The sequence below is a fragment of the Betta splendens genome, chromosome 15 (genome assembly GCF_900634795.4).
Source record: "Betta splendens chromosome 15, fBetSpl5.4, whole genome shotgun sequence".
Classification (NCBI taxonomy): Eukaryota; Metazoa; Chordata; class Actinopteri; order Anabantiformes; family Osphronemidae; genus Betta; species Betta splendens.
Window position 1 is genome coordinate 18,093,001 of NC_040895.2, and position 9,956 is coordinate 18,102,956.

At 49.8% G+C, this 9,956-nt stretch overlaps 2 long non-coding RNA genes across 6 annotated transcripts in view; both read right to left on the bottom strand.

Annotated features, from left to right (window-relative positions):
• Positions 1 to 349: 349 nt before the first annotated feature.
• Positions 350 to 4,295, bottom strand: LOC129603024 (uncharacterized). The gene is made up of 3 exons (XR_008692569.1): positions 3,246 to 4,295; positions 2,254 to 2,454; positions 350 to 2,059 (listed from the first exon to the last, which is right to left on the bottom strand). It is a non-coding gene; the product is annotated as an uncharacterized LOC129603024 (long non-coding RNA).
• A 607-nt stretch (positions 4,296 to 4,902) lies between these two features.
• LOC114841960 (uncharacterized) overlaps positions 4,903 to 9,956 on the bottom strand; it is a 5,243-nt gene continuing 189 nt past the window's right edge. Inside the window, exons 1-6 of one of the 5 annotated variants that reach the window (XR_008692689.1) lie at positions 9,881 to 9,956; positions 9,517 to 9,709; positions 7,494 to 7,620; positions 6,419 to 6,527; positions 5,655 to 5,952; positions 4,903 to 5,576 (exon numbers count right to left, since the gene is read on the bottom strand). The exon at positions 9,881 to 9,956 is cut by the window's right edge and continues 189 nt beyond it. This is a non-coding gene — a long non-coding RNA (uncharacterized LOC114841960). The other 4 variants (XR_008692688.1, XR_008692690.1, XR_003783229.3 and 1 more) reach the window with 4 other exon arrangements.

Below are 9,956 nucleotides of genomic sequence, written 5' to 3' on the forward strand. Positions count from 1 at the left end.
CCACGTACGCACACACTTAGAAGGGTTTCTTCACATGAGACTGAATAAATCATAGCTGATGCTGTGATACCACAGACCCAGGTCTGACCCTCATTACACTTCAAGGTTGTGTTGAAATGTGCCCACCTGCTGTTTGATATAAGCTTAAAGAGAGGAGCAGCTCGGACTGATGGGAGATCAGCTGAGATTGAGAGCTGTGCATCCAATGATACAGACGATAGAGACGATGGGCGACACAGACGACACAGACGACAAATACGATACACACGACACAGACGACAAATACAGACGACAAATACAGACGACAGACAACACAGAGCTCAGAGGAGCTCACCTGGAGTTTGTCCTCTGATGCTCCCGTCGCTCGCTGATGCTGGGCAGCGGAGCAGGTGAAGAGCTGCAGACTTTCACCACTGGTGGAAGTCAAAGAGTAAGAAACTTGGTTCTGTTCAGAAGCATAACTACTGCAGTACTGACAGTATTTAAGTCTGCTACAAACAGAGACAGAGGAAGCTGTTGATGGTGGACAGATAATGTGGGAAATGCTGGTCCCAATAGAGGCAGAGGCTCCACTGACGGTGCGACAGTGGTGTGAGGAGGGAAGCCTGAAGCACCTGACACTGAGGCAGACGCAGGAGATGAGAGCGAAACAGGAACAGAGACAGGAAGTGGCATCACACCAACAAAGAAGACGGATGTAAACGGACCCAGCGCCGCCCCAGCAGGCCGGTGGGCCGGCCGGTAACTGCCCGGTGCAGGGTCCGAGCCACCGCTTTCTTAACCTCTGCACACGGGCTCCTGTTTATTGACTCCAATGTTAAACCACCTGCAGCAATTTCTGCAGCCACGTATTGATTTTATTGTAAAGCTACAGCAGCAATACTGGACGATATTGGATTTTATCAGCTCGCTCTAATTGAGCCACACGGTCACAAATTACCCCGAACGTGCAAAGTTAGCAAGAACAGCAGCATCCGCGGCTCACGTGTGATACGACAGCTTCAGCAGCTAAGTGGACCTTTACTCCAGGTTAAAACGCTTTATGGCCCAAGTGTCTGATCCTGGAGACGCCTCCAAGACATTTACTGCTGAGCGATATTGAAAATACAATTTACAGAGAACGCTTTGCAATAAAATGAATCATGGTATCAAGGCTGAACTGTTCAGTGGAAAGGTCGAAGGTCAAAACATCCAATATGGCCACAGGTCAAACACAGCAGGTTTTAAGTAGCTTATTGATAAGGTCGCTGAGGCTTGTGAGCGTTAGAAGGAACATTCAATCTGTGCAAACATGGCTCAGACACGCTGGTAAACAAACTATGAAGGAGAATGAGTGGCGTCGCTACATGAGTGGGAACTCTGGCAGAATCACAGATTTCTGAATCTTCTAACAATTAGATTTGAACTGAATGAATGAGCTCAAGCGGTCGCTGCCCTTCGAGCCACTGGCTATTAGCGGCTAATGGCTGGTTCAGCACCGCAGGTCATGATTCATTATATTTATTCATCCATATATTGGAACTGGTTGGTTCCTGTCTGTATCAGGCTCTCCCACGCCTCACACCTCCTGCCCCGCGACGTGGGTGGAGGCCAAGCTCCAGAGAGACAACCTTTAACGATGGCTGACAGAAACCCTCTTCAACTTTAGTCTCTTGATAAGTTGTGAATTCTCCCTCATTGCTGTAATTTTGGGCCGGAGGCTTCATTTGCTGATGTTGTTGTGTCCTGTCATTCTCTGACCGCCCACCGGACGTCCTCAGTCTGTCGCTCTCATCCTGCATGCGCGCAGCCGTTAGCCGCTTCCTCGTTAGCTGCTTCCTCGTTAGCTGCTTCCTCGTTAGCTGCTTCCTCGTTAGCCGCTTCCTCGTTAGCTGCTTCCTCGTTAGCTGCTTCCTCGTTAGCTGCTTCCTCGTTAGCCGCTTCCTCGTTAGCCGCTTCCTCGTTAGCCGCTTCCTCTTTAGCTGCTCCTCGTTAGCTCAGCGTCTCCACCAACTGCTGCCTCTCACGTCCTCCTGCTCTGTTCCCACTGCTTTGCATGTCGACACGTGGACTCTCATCCCTGCTGCCGCAAACAAAACAGCCTGTTAACTGAAGAAGGCTGCGTAATAAAACATTGGACCTGAAGCTATGCTGTACAATAATTAAAAAGCGACATCGCAATTTATGTTTTAAGGAGGTTCTAAGCACAATAAAGAAGATGAGTGTTGCCAGGCAGCGGAAAGTGAGGGAATCATTGAAATGTGCAGACGGGACCTTGAACAGCAGCCGTGGGCTGAATGGTGATTTGTGGCGCTGGACGGCCAGCTGACGTCCGTCCCGTATTACTCCAGGTAACGTGTGACCTTCCAGGCCTGACAGCGTTTCTTACAGCACCCAGACGGCGTCTCTGGGGACGGCGAGCTAATGTTTCAGGCTGCTGGCTTCCTCCAGCATCTGAGCTTTTTAATAGGAAAACTATGGAACAAACACAGAGTCAAGGACGGATTCTATTGGAAAATGACGTGATGTTTTACCACCGGTGATACGAGCAGGTCAGGAAGTTCTAATGGCAAATTAAGCAGGAGGACTTTACTATTCAGGCTGAGAGTTGGCTCAATCGATGGCGTTAATGTCACACCGGCCCTGCTGCGCCGCTCTGTCGATAACGTGTTGTTTTGTTTATTTATTTTTTTATATTTCAATCAATTTTGCATTATGTCTCCTTGGAGCCCAGAGGTCACCTGGCGTGAGCTGCTTCTGCCATTTTCTGCACAGCTGATCACCTGCACACGCTGCTGCGGCCGATGGAGCCGCCTGCTCATGTTTATACTGGTTTAATTACAGAAATAATGCAAAAAGCGTTGTCAGCCTTGATGTAAGAGTCACATTGATCTGCTTACTTCTGTGTCCAATAAGCCATTAACAATAATCTATTATTGAAGATAACTTCAAATGCTTCATCGTTACTGGAAACGGGTCCAGTTCATCTGCTGCTGGCGACTGAGCGATGGTGTTGCCTGTTTTTGAGCCGTGTGCTTCGCTGCGTCTGCTCTATAGTGTTTATGCATTTACCACATGCTGCCAAGAAGTGACACACGCACTTTGAATTTCATACATTTAAATCAGCCCTGCTACAAGCTCACATTTACATTCCTGCTAAGGAGCACCCGACACTCTGAAAGCGCAGCATGTTATATTTGAGGAAATGGAAAAACAACAGCTCTGCTTGTTTGGACAGGGTGGTTTTGAACGGGATAAAGAAGGACCTGCGTTTGTTTTCAGACGTAATCCCTGGGCTCATCCTGCCTCCACAGTCATGCTGTCAGCCCCTGAAGAGGTTTCCATGGAGACGGCAGGGGATGGAGGGTGGGGGTCTCCTGACACTGGGAGAAACTTGGTAATTGGCAGATTATCAGAAGACGGGGTTAGCGTCTCCTGCAGAAGCAGCAGGGGGCCGACGGCCCACGTCACCGCTCGTCTCCAGCCTGAAACACAACCAAGGTTTAATAAATAACACTAAATGCTGCACAGAGGAAATAGCGGCTTGTCCACCGCTCCCATAACAGTCGAGCTGCAGGGAGGCTGCAGATTGCTGGGTGGACAGATCCTGACAGCCGGCAGGGACAGTGACACTGAGAGGGAGACAAAACCGTGCAAGCTGCACTCGGACAGACTGAGGAGGCAGAGCTGCTGCACAGGCGGAGCCTCACACATAAAAATACCAGCGCATTCTTCTGCTTGTGTCCTCAACAGAGACGAGCTGGGTGCGTTTCTGTGTAGAGGAGTGTGTATGTAGAGCCTGTGTAAGAGGTGATATATGGCCCCATATCACTACACAGACTAAGGTTAAACCAGTGTTAAAACAAAATCCACCACACTGTGAACCTGCTGTATGTGTGTATTATTGACGTAGTCATTAGTGATGAGTCACCGATACACAGGCCTTATTCTCAGATCGCTTTAACTTCAAGGCCGTTATTAATCCAGTGTTAACATCAAAGGTGCGTTGATGCGACTGTGGCAGAACGGAGGCGACTCTCAGTCTCGGCCGTTTGGCTTCAAGGCCTATGGAGACGATACAAAACACAAATCCAACAACCCTGAACTCACAGAGCTCAGTGTGGGATCGGCTCCCTCTCCAGCGGTTCGGACGGCGCCGCTGAGAGCAGGGGTCAGACTTTATGGATCCCACATAATTGAAAACGATAAATATGACCTTTCAACACTAAGAAAATAAGCTCGGTCCTTCTCTGGGTTTAATGCTCACGAAGCGGCAGCGCCGGCACAAAGTCAACGAGAGGGATTCCCAGAAACACACCTGTGAGTGACACACACGCACGCAGAAAAACACACGTATGCACGCACACACACACGCAGAAAAACACACGTATGCACGCACACACACACGCAGAAAAACACACGTATGCATGCACACACACACACACACACAAGCACACACACACACACGCAGAAAAACACACGTATGCATGCACACACACACGCAGAAAAACACACGTATGCATGCACGCACACACACTAATACACACACACGCATACACAGAAAAACACACACACACACACACACACACACACACACACACACACACACACACACACAGTAACTCTGGTTAACCAATGAATGAGTTGTGAACATGGGACTGAGCAGCAGTAAAACACACAATCAGCCTGTACGCAGCTTTTTCCACATTGATATCTTTATTCCATTTGCAGTAATAAGATGAAGGTTTTCAGCCGCAGCTTCACAGAATCTGAAGATCCGAGGATCAGATGATGATAAAACCGATGTCTGGTCCCTGCAGCAAATCCTCTCCTCACATTTAATCTCATCAGTGTCGATATGAGTTTGAACTGTTGCCCATCGAAATCAATGACTCATATAAATGATTACAGTCAAACTGTTGATCGCTTGATGGCTTTTATTTGTTAAATGTGCATTTATAAATGCGGCGTCACGAGATAACGAGCCTGACAGAAAGTTTACGTTGTGTTTATGAAGCGCTCTGCTCTAAACTCTGGCAATAAAACATGGAAGACGACTCAGCAGATATTAAATCAGCACAAGGCAAATTATACCTGTGGGAAGAATCAACTGCATTAATGGTTACAACAGTCCTCCACATTCTTCAGGAGAACAATTCCAGCCCCGATGTCAAATGATCAGCTTGTGCAGTGTGTGTAGTTAACATGGAACCAGTGGGACGCCACCAGGGAGCCGCATAAACACACAGGAGGCTGGTACCGGAGGCAGGGAGGCAGGTAACCTGGTACCGGAGGCTGCCGGACCCGCCGGACTTGGTCCCGCGGTGCTGTGGGAAAGGCCTGCTGCATGCGCCTGACGCTCTGCATCTGCAGCCGTTAGCGCTGAACTCGGTGAAAAGCCTTGGCAACAGAAGCTCTAATTGTTATTAAGCAGCAGGAGGTGGCGCCAACCTTTGCTTGGTCCAGTTAAAGGCTGGAGGCTGTGACAGACGGCGCTGCTCACCGTGTGCTGCACCAACGTGGCGTCTCTGGGTATCGCTTCCTCTGCTGATGCCTCACTCCTCACTAGAAGAACAGGTCACCAGACGCACACACGTCTGCAGACGGACGACAACAGCTGCTCTTTGGCCTGTTTTAAAGCTGCAACGGAATCGACTGTGTGCAAAGACTCAGACCTGCCTGTGCTTCACTGCAGGTGATTTGAATGCTGCCTTCAATCTTCCTCTTCCTCCTCCTCCTCTCTCGTCTCCCACCGTTGTTTGTGCTCCATTCAGCATCCGCCGCTGCCCTGTCACAGTAATTCCTCCCAGGAGCACAGGAAAGTCATCTGCTCCAGGCCACAGGCACAGGCAGCCGGCGAGCTCATAAATTTAAAGCCACACACGCGCACGCTCACACGCATGCACACACACATGCAAACATAAACACACACGCAAACATAAACACACACACACAAACACACACGCACCCCCCCTAACACACACACACACACACTCTTTGTTATGCACTGGGAGCCCTGTGCTGTATATTGAGGCGAGTCTTCACACATGAAGGAAAGCAGCTTCCAGTCGAGCATCTTTCACTGTTTCCAGTGAGCTCCTTGGTCTCATCCTGACATCTCATTGTCGTTTACTCTCCGTTCACAAATAAAGGTGCTGATGGGACGAACCCACTTCTTTGCTCCTGGTGCCTGGAGTCGCAGCTTAATCACCTGTGATTGGTGAGACAGTTTACTGGAGCTCAGGGAGCGTTTGGGTTGATGCACTGAAGCTTGTGCCAAATGCAGAATGTCTGAATCCGCCTTCATCTACTTTAATTCATGGTGAAAAGCCAAACCGTGATCGCAGTTGTTACAATATTAATCATGAAGCCTAAAATTGCACATTAACGAACTGGTGCTGAAGCAGCACAATTCCTGCTTCTTTGTATAATTAAACACCTGATGAGACTGGTCCTGCGTTCACCGGACGACGCCTTCTCTTCGATGACCCGGCTGCTACGAAGGCTTCAGCAGAAGTCTGGGCTCAGGTTTAAAGCGGCCTCATCCTCTAAAACCAGGAGAGAATATGAACGTGAAAAGTCACTCACTATTCTAACATCACACTAGTTTGACGCGTTACTGTATGAAAAACATTACTGGCACTAAATGAGCCTGGATGGTCTCGAATCCACGTACGTGGATGGAAACCAGCACAGTCCTAAAACATGAACTCAGTATTGAGTATCAGGACATTGAGCCTCGTCCTTCTGGCCCGTAGCAAAACCAAAGGCCACAGACAGAACCGAATCATTACGTTGACATTAACGCACACAGCTGGGTTCCAGCAGCGTTTCTCTCTGGCCTCAGGCTGGAAGCTGCCGCCAGAGAGGGAGCTCATCAGCATGACTGACAGTCCAATAGGGATGAGGCGCCTGCTGCAGCGAGGAGGGGACCTGAGTAAACACCACGCCTCAAACCAAAACCTGTACTCTCAATTAGATTTCATTCGTTTTTCCAGGTGATGTTCGTATTTTCACGTCTGGTTCAAGTGATTCAAATTCATCCGGCTGCGGAACATGTGGTTTGATAAACGCAGATATCTTGATGCTCAGCTTCCGCTTCTCTTATGATCACGAGCCGAGGTTTCGAGCAACATGGACCTGTGGAACCTGAAAATGAATGGGATCAGAGTGGGACGGGTTCTGATTCTGTGTCACTGCAGAACAGATCCATCAAACATAGTCGCCGTCACAAAAGCCTAATCGATTCATAAATAATGTAAAGGTGCTCCTAACAAGTCAACGCGTGGGTCATCAGACGTTCCATGAGGAGGAATGAACACGTTCACTGAGAGCCGCCTGCATCAGTGGTGGAGCTGCAGCGCCGGGACGTCCGTGCAGTGACAGGACCACCAGCGCCGGCTGCTGGGCCTCGTCTCAGTGATCAATGGGCCGCGGAGCTGGAGTCCGACAGCAGCTTCACAGCAACGCGGCGAAGCAGGAAGTGGCTGCAGCTTAAAGGGGACAGGACTCACTGTCACTGAGGCTGAGGCTGAGACCAAGCGAGGCGTGTGAGGAGGTGCAGACGGATGGAACAAACGCCGTCGCTGCGTCCTTAGGCTCCTCCCACCAGCTTCAGCCTCCTGCGTTCAGACTGGTTCACTGTGCAAGTCAGAGAAACAGAAGACGCTTATTGTTGTGTACAAAATACCAGCGTTGTAATATTAGAAGGTCCTAAATATGTTCACTGCCTGTGAATCGGCTGCAGCTGATGTTTTCTGTTGCTCGTCACGGTAAAATTTCCACTTTTATGAGACTGTATTTTGTGGCTGAGCCCTGGAGTGAGACATAAAAGCTGGGTTCTGAAAACACAGCCGTGTCGGCCAGGTGACACAGCAGCACCGGAGCGGAGCAGCACCGCGGAGGGATGAGCCGGACCGGACCGGACCGGAACCCTGGGCCACGCAGACCACCAGCGCTGAAGGTGAGACACGAACAGAACACAGCAGTTTGAGTTCAATCTAAGAACGTCTGAGCCGCTTCACAGAAGGAGCACCACGGTTCTGAACAGGCTCCTCATGTAAGTATGAGTCCAACCAATCACCAAAGCTGAGACCTAATGATCAGTCAAGTGTGAGGCACCTGAATGGAGGCAGATCACACACGTCTGAAAAGAAAAGATCATTTGGAAAAACACCTGGTGATTTTTTACACAGCGTCACTGTCAGGAACGCTCGGACGAGGACCCAAATGCACAGCAGAACACAGGTTGACGGTGATCAAAGGGTGGTTTATTCCGGGTTAGGCAGAGACAGCGTCAGGGACAGGCAAGGTTCGTACGCGAAAGCCAGAAATAACAGTACCGAGTCGTCAGGCGGAGAAGCGTGGTCAGGCAGGCAAACAAGGTCGATCATCAACACCAGGATACATGAAACACGGCCGGACGGGAACAATGAACTGGGGGAACAACGATGACACACGAAACAACGATCTGGCAAAGGACTATGGGAACAGGTGGTGGCTAAATACACAGAGTGATTACGTAATTACTGACAGGTGTGGATACTGGGAACAGGTAAGTGACAGCTGACAGAGAACAGGAAGTTTAACAAAATAAAACAGGACATGGCGTGACAACAGGAAACAACTAGAACAAAAACCCAGATCATGACACATTTAGCTGCTTTCTCTCCTCACTGATGTGTTGCTTTAATGAACCCCCCAGTGAGTAAAACACACACACACAGTAACATACACACACACACACACACACACACACACACAGTAACACACACACACAGTACCCCCCCACACACACACAGTACCCCCCCCACACACACACACACACACAGTAACACACACACACACACACACACACACACACACACACACACACACACACACACACACACACACACACACACCTTAGACCCTTCGACTGACACCACTTTCCATCCGTCAGTGACTTTAGTTGATTATCTTTACAATCAATAATCAATATGTTTGCCCTGGTTTTTCTCGCGTCGCAGCAAACGCTCCGTGCTATTTGTGCTAACAGAGGTGGATGGAGCGCCGGCACGGCCGATATCGATCCGCTGCCCGTGATGACGGCCTGTCCGCCTGCCATTAGCATGTGGACGGCGTCCGGCAGTGACGGAGCGAGTGAGAGGAGCCCTGCATTATTCAACAGGCGCCGTGTGCTGCAGCGCAGGACGCCTCGTTCAGCGTCACAGGAGGTGGAGCTCACCCTCACCTCCATCAACGCGCTCGCAGGCGCCGCTGATGCCTTTACAGACATCTGGAGACGACGACGACACAACTGATTCACAACTGGCACCAGACACATTCACACATCTGCCGCTGGAGATCTATTCAGATTCGGTCCAGATTCCGAGTTTTGTTGTTTAATGACATCACTTATCTCGGTCCCAGAGGATTTTATACTGTAGTTCAATTTGTCAATTTATGTCCCAACATTCACACTTCCTTGAAATATTGGCGAGCTTTAGATTAAATCCTGTGTTTGCTCGATACTTTGATTTATGACCTAATACTTACATATAAATCACAGCGTTTCCTCAGTGTTGAAGCAGGACCGGACACCATGCAGACGCCGGCGGTGACACAGGTCGTCAGAGCTGTGGAGACGCTCCTCATTAGAATTCTGTAAACATTTTGAAGATTCAGCGTTTCTTTGTTCCTGCTGCTGCGTGTGGTTTGCAGCAGCCGACACCTCAGGCTTTCTGAGCAGCTGTGGAGACAGGTGTGCGAGTAAAGTCAGGAAGGTGCAGAATAAATCCGTCCCAGGACGTCAGCGCTTTGTCACAAAGGCTCCGTTCGCGCCGCGTGTTTGCGTTTCGGGTTTTGTGCGTTTCCCTCAGCTCCTGGTCTCAGAGCTTCTCTCACACCTGCTCCCACTCACCTGGATTAGCCTCACACACCTGGAGCTGCTCCTGCATCAGCCCCAGCTGTTCAACTGGACCTCACCTGAACCTGCA